The sequence below is a fragment of the Miniopterus natalensis genome, chromosome 2 (assembly GCF_054644295.1).
Source record: "Miniopterus natalensis isolate mMinNat1 chromosome 2, mMinNat1.hap1, whole genome shotgun sequence".
NCBI classification, from domain to species: domain Eukaryota; kingdom Metazoa; phylum Chordata; class Mammalia; order Chiroptera; family Miniopteridae; genus Miniopterus; species Miniopterus natalensis.
Window position 1 is genome coordinate 128,622,409 of NC_142082.1, and position 16,286 is coordinate 128,638,694.

Sequence of the window (16,286 nt, forward strand, 5' to 3'; positions counted from 1 at the left end):
AATAATAGAGAAATATAGGCATAAAGAACTAAAATAGCAATAAATAAGGACCTACCAATAATAACCTTAAGGACTTTAAGGGAGAGATCAACAGCAATACAGTCACAGTCATGGACTTTAACACCCCACTGACTTTACTGGATAGATCTTCCAGACAAAATGTCAACACTAACCCCACAACTTAAAAGAATTAGAAAGCTCCCCTGTGAAGCCACCTGGACCAGGGCTTTTGTATGCTGGGAGTTTTTTTTATTGCTGCTTTGATTTCATTAGTTGTTATTGGCCTATTCAGGTTTCCTGATTCTTCCTGATTCAGTTTTAGATGATCTCACTCATATGTGGAATCTCATAAACAAAACAGAATGAGGGAACAAAATAGATCCAGAGACATAGAAGCATGGAACAGACTGATGAACTGCAGTGGGACGGTGGGGGTGGAGGAGTGGGTGGGGAGGAATTAATCAAATAACTTATATGCATATATCCATAACCTCTAGACACAGACAACAGTGTAGTGAAGACCGGGGGGGGGGGGGGGGGGGCGCTAGAGGGGGGGCAGATCCGGGGTGGAGGGTATCAATGAGAAAAGGGGGGAATATCTGTAACACTTCCAACAATAAAGATTAAAAAAAAAAGGCATATTGAGATTACTTATATCACTACCACAGAACATGGCACTTAGAGTATCTGCCTAAGATCTCACAAATAAGGCAGATGTATGGCCATGTTTTTTCTCAACCTGCTTTGGATCTGCCATGTGCATGAAAAATTCTCAGGGCTTAAAAACCTCATGGCCAGAGATCTGTGTATGTTAATTGCTGCATAGCCAACACTTAACACAGTGTGAGGAATACAGAAGGCAATTATTACTGAATCAATCAAAAGCAGTTTCTTTTCCTAGAGCAAGGGCTGGCAAACTCCAGCTCTCAGGTCAAATCCCATCTGCTGCCTATCTTTTTGTACAGCCATTCAACTGTATATGGTCTATGGTTACTCATAGCACAGCAGCAGAGTTGAGTGGCTGTGACAGAGACCTGTATGTTCCACTAAGCCTATTTGCTGATACCTGCCCTACAGGCTAGAACCTGGAAGAGACAGGCGAGATCCTGTCCATTAATTGACTGGCGGGAAATGGGTTTTAGCTCAAAAAACAACTCAAAATATTAAGTAACTTGGACTACAAAGTTAAGAACTGTGGACAAAAAGGGGCTACATACTAACCCTGATAAGCTCAGGGAAGGCCTGTGTGGCAGCCTTACAAACTCAGAGACCTAAAATAACCACAAAGGATGGTCTGAAATTAAAACTTTTTAACTAAAAGTAGTTTATGGTGGGTAGTCATGTCCTAGGCTAGAATCTTTCCTGACAAAGGTCAATTTTCACCTTAATTAAGGCTGTCTATTGTCTTTTTGCATCTACAATAAACATGCCTTAGAAATGTCAAAGTAATTTCCTTTTTCTGGACCCCTCAAAGCACAGGTACTGCATCCAAGTGGAGGCCACAAATCCCCTGTTATTAACTGCTGTTAACTACCCTGAACTATACCCAACTATGTAAAAGAAGTATGTTTTTATCATTTCACTTTTTATCCAATCCCAAAGGTTCCCTGACAATAAATTTCATGTAACCCATTTATGTCTTCCCTTTTTTTGGAATGTATAAAATAAGATGCAAAACTGCCATTCTCTGGCCCTGGCTGGTGTGTTCAGTGGTCAGAGCGCTGGCCCACAAACTGAAGGGTTTGTGGGTTTAATTCTGATCAGGAGCACATACCTAGGTTGCAGGTTCGATCCCCGGTTGAGGTGCGCATGGAAGGCAACAAATCAATGTGTCTCTCTCACATCATGTTTGTTTCGTTTCCTCCCCCCCTCCCTCCCCTCCCCTCCCCTCCCTTCTTCTTTCCCTCCTTTCTTCCTTCCCTCCCTCCCTAAAAATCAATGGAAAATATATCCTCGGGTGAGGATTAACAAAAAATAAAAACAGACAAAACAAAAACCTGCCATTCTCTGGAGCATTTTCTCAATTCGTTGAGATTTTGCTTCCTTGAAATTGTTGACAGTTTGGCTCAAATAAACTCAAAAAATTCTCTACAGGTGTTATCATTGTCATTAGCTAGTTATTAATAATAGGAAGGAGCACAAGGGACGTCAGGCAAGGCATTGTAAGCATGGCCATCTGGACAGCTTCACCAGGAAGCTGCAACTTTATAGTCCTCAGGGAACCACCAGCCCATTCCCCACAGATCACTGGGAGAAGAGGTCTAACAAAGGGGAGCTGGAGGCATGCTCAGTCAAGTCAGGGCGACGTAGGGAAGGTGTCTGTCAGTCAAACCTGGGAACAGAGAGCACTGGATAGAGGGGGCAGAGCCACTGTAAGCCCACGAAATTTTGGGAATACATAATCCCCAGACAAAGGAGTTCACTATCTTGCATTCGCCCGTGTTCCCTCCACAGCCATGCAGCCCTAGAGGCTGCACCGCCATAGACACCCCATGCAATGGACTGATGAACTGCAGTTGGGAACACAAACTAAGCTAGCCCGATGCTGGTTTGGACTGTACAGACATGGAATGGAAACTCTGTCTGGGCAACAGCTTTAATCCTAGCCCTGCTAAAGACACAGCTGGACTTCTTTCTTGGCAAGACAAAGGGAAATGGGACCTTGGAGACTCAGGGGTTTGATTCCACAGAAATAAAGCTTTCTGCAACATCTCATCCTCCTGTGAGAGTCTCAGAAAATTCTTTTTCTCATGACATCACAAGAAACCCACTTCCCCTGGCAACAGGTGGGGACAAGTAGAGCTCCCCAACCAATAACACAGGTTTGAATGTTTCCTACATTGACAGAAAGATTTTGAGATCAACTCTGGAGTCAAAGGGAAATAATTCAGTTCTTAATTATCAACGTCTACTGTGGTTTAGGAGAAACAGGTTAACTCTAAAAACATTTGAAAACTTCTGCTGTAGAACACATTTTAAATAGCTAGCACTGTGTTGAATATTACAAAGATGAATTAACTACCTGCAAAATAATATGCAGTGCTTCCCCCCCACCCCCCACCCCAACAAAAGACCCTGAAAGGAATCACTGAGAATGGTCCATGCATGCTTGAGGACTGTCAACCAGAAACACTGATTTTGGTTCCAGTATAATGATGTTGCTCGTTTTTACAACATTCAACAGGCACCTTATTCACTACTCAACAGATTTAGTTGTTTAAGGCCATTCATGAGGATGATAAAGCAGTGTTATCAGAAGAATCTGTAGCATGAAGGTAAGCCCCCAACGTATTCAAAAACTCCATCAAGCTTTACAGATAAAATTGAAAAGGACATCTTGGGTAAAATACGTTTTTGCATATGAAGCTAAATCTGACCACTTTGATTCTGGAAATAGTTAATATGATAAACAGTCTAACATTAAAGCATTCATGCCATTAGGGCTTTGCAAAGTTTTCATTCAGATTATTTTAGAATAATCCTTTGTTTGCAACAGACTCATTTAAGTCTGTCTTTTCAGACAGGTTGAGACTCTAAAGATAAATGTGAACACTATGTAACAAGACATTTTTAGCCAGATGTTATGTTTCTGGTAGATGTAGTCTGGCCCATATGGGTCACACCCTGGCATGACAGGAAGGAACCATGCACGGGGTACTTGAAGACGTGGAAAACAAAGTCACTACTGGGAATGGTGGCAGGGGATGTCTCAAGATCACATCAAATTCAAACCTGGATGGAGACTCTGTGTGTGTGTGTGTGTGTGTGTGTGTGTGTGTGTGTGTGTGTGTGTGTGTGTGTGTGTGTGTGTGTGTGTGTAAGTTTTTAAAAGCACCTCTGGAGGCTCTGATAAGTGTGTGTGTGTGTGTGTGTGTGTGTGTGTGTGTGTGTGTGTGTGTGTGTGTGTGTGTGTGTGTGTGTGTGTGTGTGTGTGTGTGTAAGTTTTTAAAAGCACCTCTGGAGGCTCTGATAACACCTCCCTTCCTCCTAAACACCCTAAGACCTACATTTCTAGCAAAAAAGGTGATGTTCCACCAGAGACCGGGGTACTTGAAGACGTGGAAAACAAAGTCACTACTGGGAATGGTGGCAGGGGATGTCTCAAGATCACATCAAATTCAAACCTGGATGGAGACTCTCTGTGTGTGTGTGTGTGTGTGTGTGTGTGTGTGTGTGTGTGTGTGTGTGTGTGTGTGTGTGTGTGTGTGTGTAAGTTTTTAAAAGCACCTCTGGAGGCTCTGATAACACCTCCCTTCCTCCTAAACACCCTAAGACCTACATTTCTAGCAAAAAAGGTGATGTTCCACCAGAGACCATCTTATTCATCTTGTCTCCAAACACATGTCCCCCAATTTAGTAAGAAAAGCAGTCTCTGTTGTTTCTCAAGTCTCCAGAAATCAGATTCTTTAGTACTTTTTCAAAAAGATTTTTTAAATTTATGTTTAGAGAGGGAAGAAGGGGGGATAGGGAGAGAAAGAAACATCTATTGGCTGCCTCCAGCATGTCCCTTACCAGGAGAGAACCTGCAACCTGGGCATGTGCCCTGGCCCTGACCCGGAACTTTTGGTGCACAGGATGACTCCCAACGAAGTGAACCACACAAGACAGGGCAGATTCTTTAGTCATTTAAATAACCTGCTGTCAACGAGTTAGCTCCCATAATCACAGGAGGAAAAAAGAGATCCCACCACTCCAAAGGGACGACCATTATTGGGGGTAAAAAGACTAGATGTTCTTCTACGTTCCTAGCTGAAGCCACATCTTTTCCAAGTCTCCCAAATTTGTGATTCCAGAATTTAACACTAACACCAAAGATGCTCAATAACGTTTGCTGAACAGGTTGCAGAATAAGATAACTACAACACCAGAGACATCTCCTCCCCATTCGTTAGGAAAAGTATTTGTTTTCCTGTATTTCAAGCAAATACTATACAAAGTATAGTTTATGAGCTGTTAGGGCAGAGGTATAAGAAATTAAAGGTGAAGCTCTTTAGTGCTAGCAGATTATTAGAATTCAAGTTAAGGGTAAGGATTCCAGAACAAACCACACTAGTTTTCATGAATGGAAGACCACCACAAATATTTCTTTTAACATAACTTCTCAGATATATCTCTCTCCACAAGGATGGGAAAACACTTTTTAAAACATAATTTTACAGTCTGTTTCAACATAACGCTGTATTCAGAAGTAAACTCAATTAGTGTCTTCCAGTAGAGAAGGAACAAATTACTACAAAACATGTTTTATTTCATTTTACTGTTAACCAGGATTAAATGACAAAGCTTAACATGACTGCCCCCAAATGCATTTGAAACCATTATAAAAATATTATGATTTTTGATTGTGGGTTCATCATTTGCATGACTATAGTACATTCTAAATAAAATTTCAAGACCAGGACATTCTTAATGGAAAATTCCCCAGTAAACCTCCCAAAAGTTCAGAGGAGAAAAATTAACCAACTTAAAAAAAAAACCATGGAAGCCCAGGTACTTTCCATAATTTTCTTGAATAATTTTAATATCTCAATCTAAGCAACAGTTTACGCTAGCTGCTTAATGCCCTCACTGGCTTGTTCAGCTAATTGTTTTATGAAGTTTTTAAAAAGGACTTAACGTTCTTCTTTTGATACTCTACCCTCCAGTTTATTCAAAGATGCGTTTAGTATCCAGGAAAACAAAGACCACTTAGAAAAATAAAAAACACGCCACACTTTAGAAGTCATAAATAATGCTTATATTTGGCTTTTCCATACACTATTCCATTTACTTGATAATTGTTAGGTCCGTAAGCACTTTTAAAAAAAAGCAGCTTTGAAACATGCCCGTCTTTGCAATTTAATGAGATATCAAAAAAAGGTATCAAAAAAACCCCCACCAAAACCAAAACAAACAAAAAACCCCAGCAGCACATACACGTTTGCATTCTTGGACATTATTAACATCAAATGAATGGAAAAAGGCAATGAGAACTGAAGTTTGGGTGTTAACTGGGCTACTAGAATAAGCAGAATATGGAGAAAACACAAAAAGTAGGCAGGCACTTCTTGTAATCCTTAGTTTCAGAACAGTATCTTCAGATATTTAACTTTTTTTCTGGTCAATACCAAGTGATTCCACCATGGATTTTTAAATAGAGATTATGTTAGTCCTGTAATATTCCTATTCTAATCTTCTATTGTACTTACTTCATAATTAAAAGTATCATATAATCCTTAGAAACCATATTAATTGGGAAAAATGGCATGGTATCTTATAAGACTAAAAACCTATCAAGAAGAAATTGTGGCTAAAATATGAGCTTTCAATCATTAAAACTTAAAAAAAAAAAAGTGTTTCTCCCTTACCCTTAAATATTCATCACCCTCTCTGGTGCATTCCACCAGTGTCAAAAGGAATTCCTCAGTAGAGACTGTTCCTAAGCTAAAAGTAATGTTGCTTAAAGTAACATTTTTCAGGCCCTGATGTCCTCCCCAAAGACACAAAGTAATGATTTCAGACTTTAGAAATTCTGAAATCCTAATACCTTTGAAACCTGAAAGTTTCTCAACTAATTTGGTGGCAAAGCCTGACAAATTTTTTATACAGCAAAACTTCACCTAAGCACTGATATGAGGCTATTTATAGTTTTTATTTATCCTATTTAGTGTGACTATTCGTGTTTCACTCTCGAATTTTGATTAATCTTACCAAAATTCAAAACATATCTTTCCTCAAAATTCTGAATTCCAAAATACCTGGTACCAAGAGTTATAGGTGAGGGATTATGCACCTATAATCTATTTCATAGACATCTACAACAGGAACACAGTCCCTTGAACAAACTTTGTGAGATTCACTGTTAGCCTCAAATTTGCATACCTATTTAAATCATGCAAGATCTCACCTTATTTTTAATGTCTTCTTGGACTGTGAGAGCCTAAGAGTTTTTATTTCTTCCTCTGACTCTATAAGCACTCATCAGTATTACTCATTTGGGTAATTATTATTATTATTATTTTGAACTGCTATTTACATTTCACATTAACTTTTCATGTCCTTGCTAAGAACCTTTTTGTGTCTAATTTTTCCAATTTAATCCTATAACAATAACAATTAGCTCTCAATGTGCAGTCAGATGAGTTGTGAATCCTCAAGGGACAGATGCCCTAAATGAGGAATTATAGTTGGAAATAAGAATAACATTTAAAATTATATAAAGGTAGCCTATGATGGGAACTGGTAAAAACAAATAATTGAACACTTTATGTGTTCTTTTAGTTAAAATAATTTTTGAGCACTTACTATGTGCCAGTTACTGGGTAACCATTTGACACTGCGGTGTAAAAGTGACACAGTATTCCTGTCTTCTTGATATAATTTAGAGGGGAAGAGAGGGTAAATTGACAAACATAATTATTAACTGTGATAAGAACTATGAAGGTAATGAAGGGGGAATGCTCCTTTATATAAAGTGATCAGGAAAAACTGCAGATATGACATCTGAGCTGAGATCCAATGTTGAGAATGAGGCAAAATTGCAGACAGCTGAGTCAAGAAAGATGATGATAGTAGTTGTAAGCACCAAAACTCAAAAGGTCATAAAGGACTTGGGTCAAGACCAGAAAGAAGTCCAGTATTGTATGCCAACTATACTTAATTAAAAATAAAAGTGCAGTATATATCTAGAGCTTAGTGAAAGGAGGTAAACTTGAGAAGTAGTAAGACTTGAATCTGGTTTTTATTTTAAGTCACTGGGGGGAAACTGGGATGGGAGGGTGTTACAGGATCTGATTTACATTTTTAAAAGGTGACTCTGTCTTTTGGGTGGAGACTGAGGTAAAAGGAGGACAAAAATGAGAACAAGTTAGGAAGCTCCTATAGAAGTACAGACAACAGATGACTGTGGCAGCCTCAACAAGGGCATTATCACAGAAGCACAGGATTTCAGAGCTCAAAAAGACCTTATCAGCCATTCAATCAAACTTTTCTACATAAAGAGAGGAGTTAACTTGTTCAAGGTTTCCTGGCCAGTGCCAGAGAAAGAACTGAAGCTAAGGGCACCCAGGTCAAAGTTATTACCACTAACCATGCTATATTTAAAACAGAGTGGAATCAAAGGTCTAGCAACTAATCAAAATTAGCACATCATTTTTCAGATTTACCTCTCATGCTCAAAGAAATCAGCTAAAACTTATGAGTAAAATGAAATGTGTCCACTTTGAGCAGAGAAAAGTGCGTTAAGGACCTATTTATTGGGGAGTAAAAAAAGCAAAAGTACTCTCAACTCACACTGCTTAGTGATGAAACTTTAACACTATAATCTCTAACTGACAAATACCAATTTATCCTCTACATAGGACCCTCTGGAGGACAAGAATTATCACAAAAAGCACAAGTGCTTTTCAAAGTGGACTTTATCATTCCCGTTCAAACTAGAACTCTAAACAGCAATAACAGTAGCCCTGCTCATTTAGAATGAGACCCTCTTACCATCCTCACTCTTTTTCTGCTCTACTTACTGCCCCTTTACCTCTTCATTATTATCACTATCACTTTCATGTAAACAATAGAAAAATGTTATAAATGCTCTTCTATTTTTAAAAGCTTGCAAATTCTGTCTCCTCTTTATTTAAGGACGATGAAGTAAGGTGACTGGGCCCTTGGAAGACAAAAAAAGCTTAAGCATAAAAAAACCTGAGACAAAATTTCATACAATTTTTTTTTTTTTTCTTAACTAGCAACTAAAACTGCATAAGCAATAGCCAGGGACAACCTTGCAACTAATATGGATGTCCTGGACATAAAATATGATCTCAGTATGTCCCCTAATTCAGAACGGACAGAACAGCTGACCAGTTAATTATTTACTACAGGGAGAACCAAAGCTGCTTATTAAATTCCCTCCCTTAGTGTGGGATTAAGCTCTGGTAGGCAGGAGATCTATGATGTTTAATCCCTGAAGAGGCCCTTAAATTAGCAGTTTAACACTTATTCCTCTCTACACCACTCCACACCCTTCTCTTCCTCTGAAGTCAACTCTGTTCTTTCAAATAGTGATGCTCAGACTCAATATCCTCTTTCTTCACAGAACATACAAATTTTATTATCTCTAGGGAAATAAATGGCACTAAATTTCCAAGAAATTGGGTACAGTATAAACTAGAATTTACTTCTTTCATAATCTGAAACTTATTAGCTGAATCAAATGCAGGTGAGCCAAAAATCCTTTAAAATTTGGAACTGTCCTATGACATGATGTTTTATAAAGACAGTTGTTTAACAAGAATTGCTACAACTGTTCTTAAACATGAAAAAGGGACAGCTTTCTCCCAGAAGTTAAGAGCATTGTCCATTATTGTTCGTTTTGGAAAAGTATCTACTGAAGGTAGACAACACACAAAATTCTCAGGTCAAGGACACATTATTAAACTTGAAATGGGAAAAAGTCCATAGCTTCACTATAAGAAAGCTACCACATATCCTAAAATTGTGGAAGTCACTATTATCTTAAAAGTCTGATCTTTTGCCCTGGCCAGGTGGCTCAACTGGTTGGCGCATCATCCCGTACACCAAAAGGTTGTGGGTTCGATCCCTGTCAGGGCTACGAAGAGTACAGGAGACAACAGATCATCGATGTTTCTCTCCCTCCCTCCCCCTCTCTAAAATCAATAAACATATCCTTGGGTGAGGATAAAACAAAACACAAAACTGCTCTTTTTAAGGTTACGCCAAAACTTGGGACACACATGCAATCTATCTATGAGTAATCAGGTGTACAAAACAAGAATTAAAACAAAAAAATAGGCTTAAAAAATAACAATTACCTAATCCATTACACTGTAATTAAAAGTTGAATGGACTACTCAAAAGAAGACTGCAAAGAAATTAAACCTAAAATGCTCTTTACTAATAAGAGATTTCAAGATAAAGCACATGAAAACACTGCCTCTCATTTATTTATGGTTCCTATGCTTCTCTTCCAATCAATCAATCAATCAAAAGTGATGTTAAACACCCAGAGCACAGCATGGAAAAATGGGTAATACAAAAAGAAAACAGTGAATAACCAGACAGACAGTGGTAATATTTAAATAGCACTTTTAGATAACTGTGGATATTTTCCTTTACTACTACACCAAAACTTGACAATTGGTTGCAATATATTGGAATGAGAAACCTTATCAATAAACTTTATGTTCTCTTTAACATTAAAATCCACTGGTCTAGCTAGAACTGTGGAAAAATTTATTGCCCATGCATGATTTGGTAATATCATGCATTAGTCACTTGGAAAATATTAGTTCACAGAGTTATGCAGATCTTCAAATACTGTCACACTTAATTACATTTTATTAAAAAAAAGTTCATTAACATCACATCATCAGAAAAATCTTTTAAATACTGGGAAGTTGTCAAGAGCACAGTGGCTGATACAAGTTTTCAAAAATTCTAATTTTATCACTGACTATAAATACTGTCAATCTTTTCCTGAAAGCAACAGGCTCACTTTATTTTTGAGAAAAACGTCAGCCTAATACCCAAATCCAAATAACCAGTTTGTCAGGGATTCTTTCAAGTGAAAATGGTGTTCATGAAAAAATGGCCAAACTTGCAATTCAAATAATCACACAAATGCTTTTCCCAGAGACAACCATGGCAGCAAAAAAGTGTATTAAGCATTCTTCCCATTTTGTCACAGTACATTAAAATGATGTATACAAGAGTTGAGAATAATTTTAAAATGTATACTTCTTTGCCATGGCCTGTGTGCACAGTGGTTAGAGCACTGGCCCACGCAACAAAGGATCGCAGGTTTGATTCCCAGTCAAGGGCACATACCTGGGTTGCAGGTTCAATCCCCAGCCCCTTCAAGCTGTGTGTGGGAGGCATCCAATTCACATGTCTCTCTCACACTGATGTTTCTCTTTCTCTTCCTTCCTTCCCTCCCTCCCTCCCTCTAAATATCAATGGAAAAAATATCCTTGGGTGAGGATTAACAACAATAACAAAATGTTTACTTCTTCAACAGCATTTAGGGGGAAGTTGGTTTTTTTTTTTTTTAATATATCTTTACTGATTTCAGAGAGAGGAAGGGAGAGAGAGAGAAACATCAATGATGAGTGTCACTGATCGGCTGCCTCCTGTATGCCCCCTACTGGGGATTGAGCCTGCAACCTGGGCATGTGCCCTGACTGGGAATTGAACCTTGATCTCCTGGATCCTAGGTCGATGCTCAACCGCTGAGCCACGCCCAGCTGGGCTAGGTGAAAGTTTTAAGCTTTGTTTTTGCTTTTTTAAAATTGTGAATGCATGGTAGTGAAGAATATAACGATTACTAATACAGTGTGGCACTCTGACCTGATTCATTCTAAGGTGCCAGAAGTTTTCCCTATCACAGCTTTTGTGCCATTTGTACAAATATCAACATAGGGAAAAAGCAAAGAACATCTCAGTATTATTGAAAAAATAGTTTTATACTTTCAGACTCCCTGAAAATGTCTAGGCAATCTCCAGGATTCCCTGGACCATACTTTGGAAACCACTGAACTAGACAATTTATTTGTTAAGCTGTTCACAATCACAATTATTTTTTCATTCATACCTTAGTGGAAATCTTAAGATCAAATAATAAAAACAACTTCAACTGGGAGTAGCCATGCTACAGGGGAATAGCTTTATAATAAACAAAAATTAATACATTAGTATATTCTTTTATATACACTTATGCTCCATCTAATCCTGCTCCATCTAATCCTCAACAACTCTAAGTAGTATATGTCATCTTTCCCAATGAGGAAGAAGGTAGAAAAGATTCATAAAGGGAAGTACAAATTGTGCCTAAAAATTCATTGTACTGGCAGGATTACAAATTATATTAATTTCCTTCTGTATATTTTTTCATATTCTAAACACTTTAATAAGAAAATTATAAAGACAAACATATTTGAAAACTCAACCAATCTTACCAATACAAATTCAGTGAAATATCCTAGTTTAATAATTTCAAGAGCAGAAGAAACTAATACACACATGTTTATATACTTCATACCTATCCTTCTTTATTATCTGTACAGTGCAGAATTCCAGATTCTTGAGGGATTCCTAAGTTTTGCTATTGTCACTAAGGAGGCTTAATAACTTATAATCTTAGAAGCAGCAGCTATCTCTATGTAGCAACAGTTGGATGCAATATGTGTATGATTCTGAACCTAAAAATTATTAATAAAATGAAAAGAACTTATATTAATGGTCTTTATTGATCATCTCAGTCCTATTAACTAAACTTTTACAATCACCCAAGTTTTTTGTTTTTTAGAATAAAGTGACTTTAAAATTATATTCTAATGAGAAAGAGAATTTTTAGAAGCTACAGATAATTAGAATTTTATTTTATAAAACATTTTCCATTTCCTCTCCAGAAGCTTTTGCCAAAAATTGCTATTAAATGAACAAAACAGATTTTCTATCATCTTTTTTCCCTTCCCACAAGACTAAGAAGAAAGCAACAGATAGAGGTAATCCAACAATGGATTACCAATGGGGCAATGGGCTCACTGTATATTTTCAAAATAAAATTACTTAACGAAATGCTAACTGTTAAGCATAGAAAAAATTATTTTATTAAAAGAACATATTTAGTGATATAAAATTTTAAACCAACTACTGAAAAACTCAGCAAAATCTCTGTGATTCTAAGTCAGCAATTTAAAGTGATCAATATCATTTATAACTGCTTTTAATAGATGCTCTCTTCCTTTAACTTCTTTATTCAGTCTACTTGTAAAACATTAACCTTAAGGAACCAGCTCAATGTAAAATTCAAAATCTGAACATTAGATAATTACTCTCTATGGTCAGAGAGATTAAGAACCTTAATTTAAAAGTGAATATATTTCTAGTACTCAAGTACCTCATATGCAATCAATTTTAAGCATAGTGATACTCTAGAATATTGCTTTGTATAATAAAAACCAGATGGAAATTCTGCAATTAATGTTGCATGTATTTTACTTTTGATAAATAATTTAAATATTATTTTAAAACCTGGTACTTTCTTTCCCCTGAATTTTCCCTTCTTTCTTTTATAAATTTTAAGTCTCCTTGGAAACAGAGTTTAAAATTTTTTGATCCTCTACTGATGCAAAGCAAAAATTCTCTCTAAATTGCTACTGAAATAATAGCCAGTTGCTATGTACCCTTAATTTGACTAACATCAGGAATAAACACACCAGTGTCAGGATGTACAGTGGTACCTTGGTTTTCGAATGTAATCCGTACCAGAGACCGTTCGAGTTCTGAAACGTTCAAAAACCGAGGGATCAACAGCTGGCAGCTAGGCCCTAGGATCTTGCACTCAGCGGAAGCCGTGTGGCATGCTAAACTTCCGAGGCGTGTTCGAAAACTGAAGCATTTACTTCCAGGTTTACGGCATTTGTAAACTGAAATGTTCGTCAACAGAGACGTTTGAAAACCAAGGTACCACTGTATTCTTTTTGTTAGTGGTACATTTTAAAAAGTGATTTCAATTTTTTAAAGGCAGCACAAAAGTTCCTCATAATTTTTCTTCTTTAAAATATAAACCTGTGACTAAAGGGATTGGTTTTATAATCCAGTGCTCAACTAGGTTCAATGAAGTACGACAGACTATACAGGGTGGGAGCAAAAGTAGGTTTACAGTTGTTCATATGGAAAATACAATAATAATAATACAAGAATAAACTGTTTCTCGTACTCACAACTGTAAACCTATTTTTGCCCCACCCTGTGTATCTATCAAGCCAAGTCTTTACTGCAAATGTACAAATTTATCCTATGTAGCTACTGCTTCCATTGAGTTCAAGAGATTTCCAGAGAACTAATAAATTAAGACTTAAACCCTCAAAAGGTAATTAGTACCTTTTAACACTACTGCAAAATACCTAAAACACTGAAAAATATTAGGCTTTTTCAGCACAAGGGTAAGCCATGGTACAGTATTCCTTCCTGTTTATTGGAAAACTTGTTCAATGTTTACATCAGCCAAAATGTCTGTTTCTTAATTTCTAAAAGAAATTACATTTGAAAAGGTTAACAGCAAAACTTGAGCCTAATCTCTAAGACCAAGCACAAAACCCTCAAAAATGATAGTAGGGAGGAAAAAAAATCAAGGCATTATTTAGTCACAACCTTATTCAGTCTTGCCAAGTTTAAGAAAGATCAATCTTTATTTAAAGTTTTTCTAGACTGAACATGTGACATCATTGTTATAATGGAAAAAAAGAGCTTTTGAATATTTAGTTAATAAATACTAAACTATTCTTGGTGCCAGTTAAATCTAGACACTGCAGATCAATACCTACCCTCTTATCAAGACACACACAGGAAAACATTATTTTAAGTCTTTAGGACAATGATATGTGCATATCAGTAAGATCTTGATATTCAATAATAAATTTGTCTTTAAAGTACATTTTTTGGGGGGGGGGGGGGGGAAGAAATGACGCCTTTGTAAAATTACCCAAATTCTCTTTGTATCAGATCTAGTTCCACTGATTAATTTTACTTCCTTTACAGATTTATCAAGTACCTACAACTGAGGACAAAGAAAATTGAACATGAGCAGTTTCTCATCCAAATCTTAAGACTTTATATTTAAAATAGCATGTATAATTAGTTACCATGTTATCAAACTATGCATAGGCCTACCAATCTTGAATTAAATTGGAAGACACATTTGATAAGGTCCTTACGTACATGGATCAAGGTTTGTTTGTTTTTATGACTGATTCTTTATTACATCTGGCTAGGCCCTCCTTACAAGGTAGCTCCTTACTATGGGGGCTTACCTTCTTTTTATATAACTAAGAGAATATAATGAAATTCTATAGTAAAGAATTGTTTTCCAAAGCTATTGTGAAAATGTTTCATTTAGAAGGAATACAAGGTTCTCTTTCAAATACCTTCTCTTGAAATGTTCATTACAGTTAATCTCTAAATCTAAATGCTAAACAACTACTGTGTGCATAGGCAAGGTTCTAGGAACTAAGAATACAGCAGAGAATGAAAGGAAAAAAGTTCCTACCCTCATGGTGCTTACATTTGACAAACTGGTATTCTCTATGTGCAAGGTATCATGCCAGTGTTTTGGGGCATACAAGGAACACATCCTGTCCTTGGAGTTTACAATTTAGCGGAATACGTAACAAAAATACATACAAAGATAACAGAAGATAGGAAGTGGTATGTGTCATAGGAAAAGAGATGACTTTTATAGGTGGGGGTGGGGGAGGCAAAAGACAAGAAATGCATTCCTTTCCATGCCCCATTCCACATTTTAAAATTACACCAAATTATTATTGGGCTCTTCAGTTGTATCCTGGTACATGGCACATTAAAATCAAACTGGCTATATGTATTTCCAAGATTTACTTTGGGGAGTCCTCAGATAAGGTAGCCTCACAATTTATTGTGAATGCCAAACAAGAAAATGCAGGGGAAAACACTGTGTAGTGCAGAGATTAAAAGAGGAGATGGGTTCAAATAAAACTATCATTCAGGGCTCTGTGTTCTTAAACTTCTTTAATCTCCTGAGTAGCAATGTCCTCTCTTAATACCTGGAATGAAACTACCCAAGTGGTTCCTCCACACTATTTGACTAAGGCACCCATCTTTTCTTGGGTATGATGGGAGTACTATCCTCTGTAAAATGCAAAAATGTTGTATTTCTTCCTCTAGATTCCCTATTATGGACCGCTAACTAGTTATCTTTCCTAGGCCTCAGTTTCCTCCTCCATAAAATGAGAGGGTGGGACTGGATGATCTCAATAGTTCTTTCCGGGCCTTAAAAAAGTCCCATGACTCCATTATGACTCAAATACTATTCGAGTCAGCTTTTGGGAGTGATGTGAGCTTGAAGTTAAATGAACGGCTTCCCTTTTCGTAAGTTACTTCTTGCTAAGATAAGGTTCTGTTGAGCAAGTCCAAACAGCATTTTAATTACAAAAAAAGAGTTAAGCTGTAAGTTATAAAACGCTCGATATATATTACATGCTACTAGCGAAACAAAAATCCAGTTAGAATGAATTAATTTTAAAATATTAAAATAAACCTCCATTTACCGTAAACTTTCTACCCCATTAAAATGTGATTTCCCATTACTGTAAAACAGAACTGCTTATGCTCATAAGAAACAGAAGAAGAAGGGCCAAAATGTTTTTCCAAACTAATAAAGAGAATGGGAGGGGGGCAGGCGAAGGGAAAGCAAATCTACTTAAACTTAAAACTACCAAGGATGATTTCTTCTCCGAAAGCTATCAGTTTTTTCA

At 37.0% G+C, this 16,286-nt stretch overlaps 1 protein-coding gene across 1 annotated transcript in view; it reads right to left on the bottom strand.

Annotated features, from left to right (window-relative positions):
- Window positions 1-16,286, bottom strand: part of RAP1B (RAP1B, member of RAS oncogene family) — a 43,284-nt gene that overhangs the window by 26,087 nt on the left and 911 nt on the right. The window lies entirely within an intron of this gene.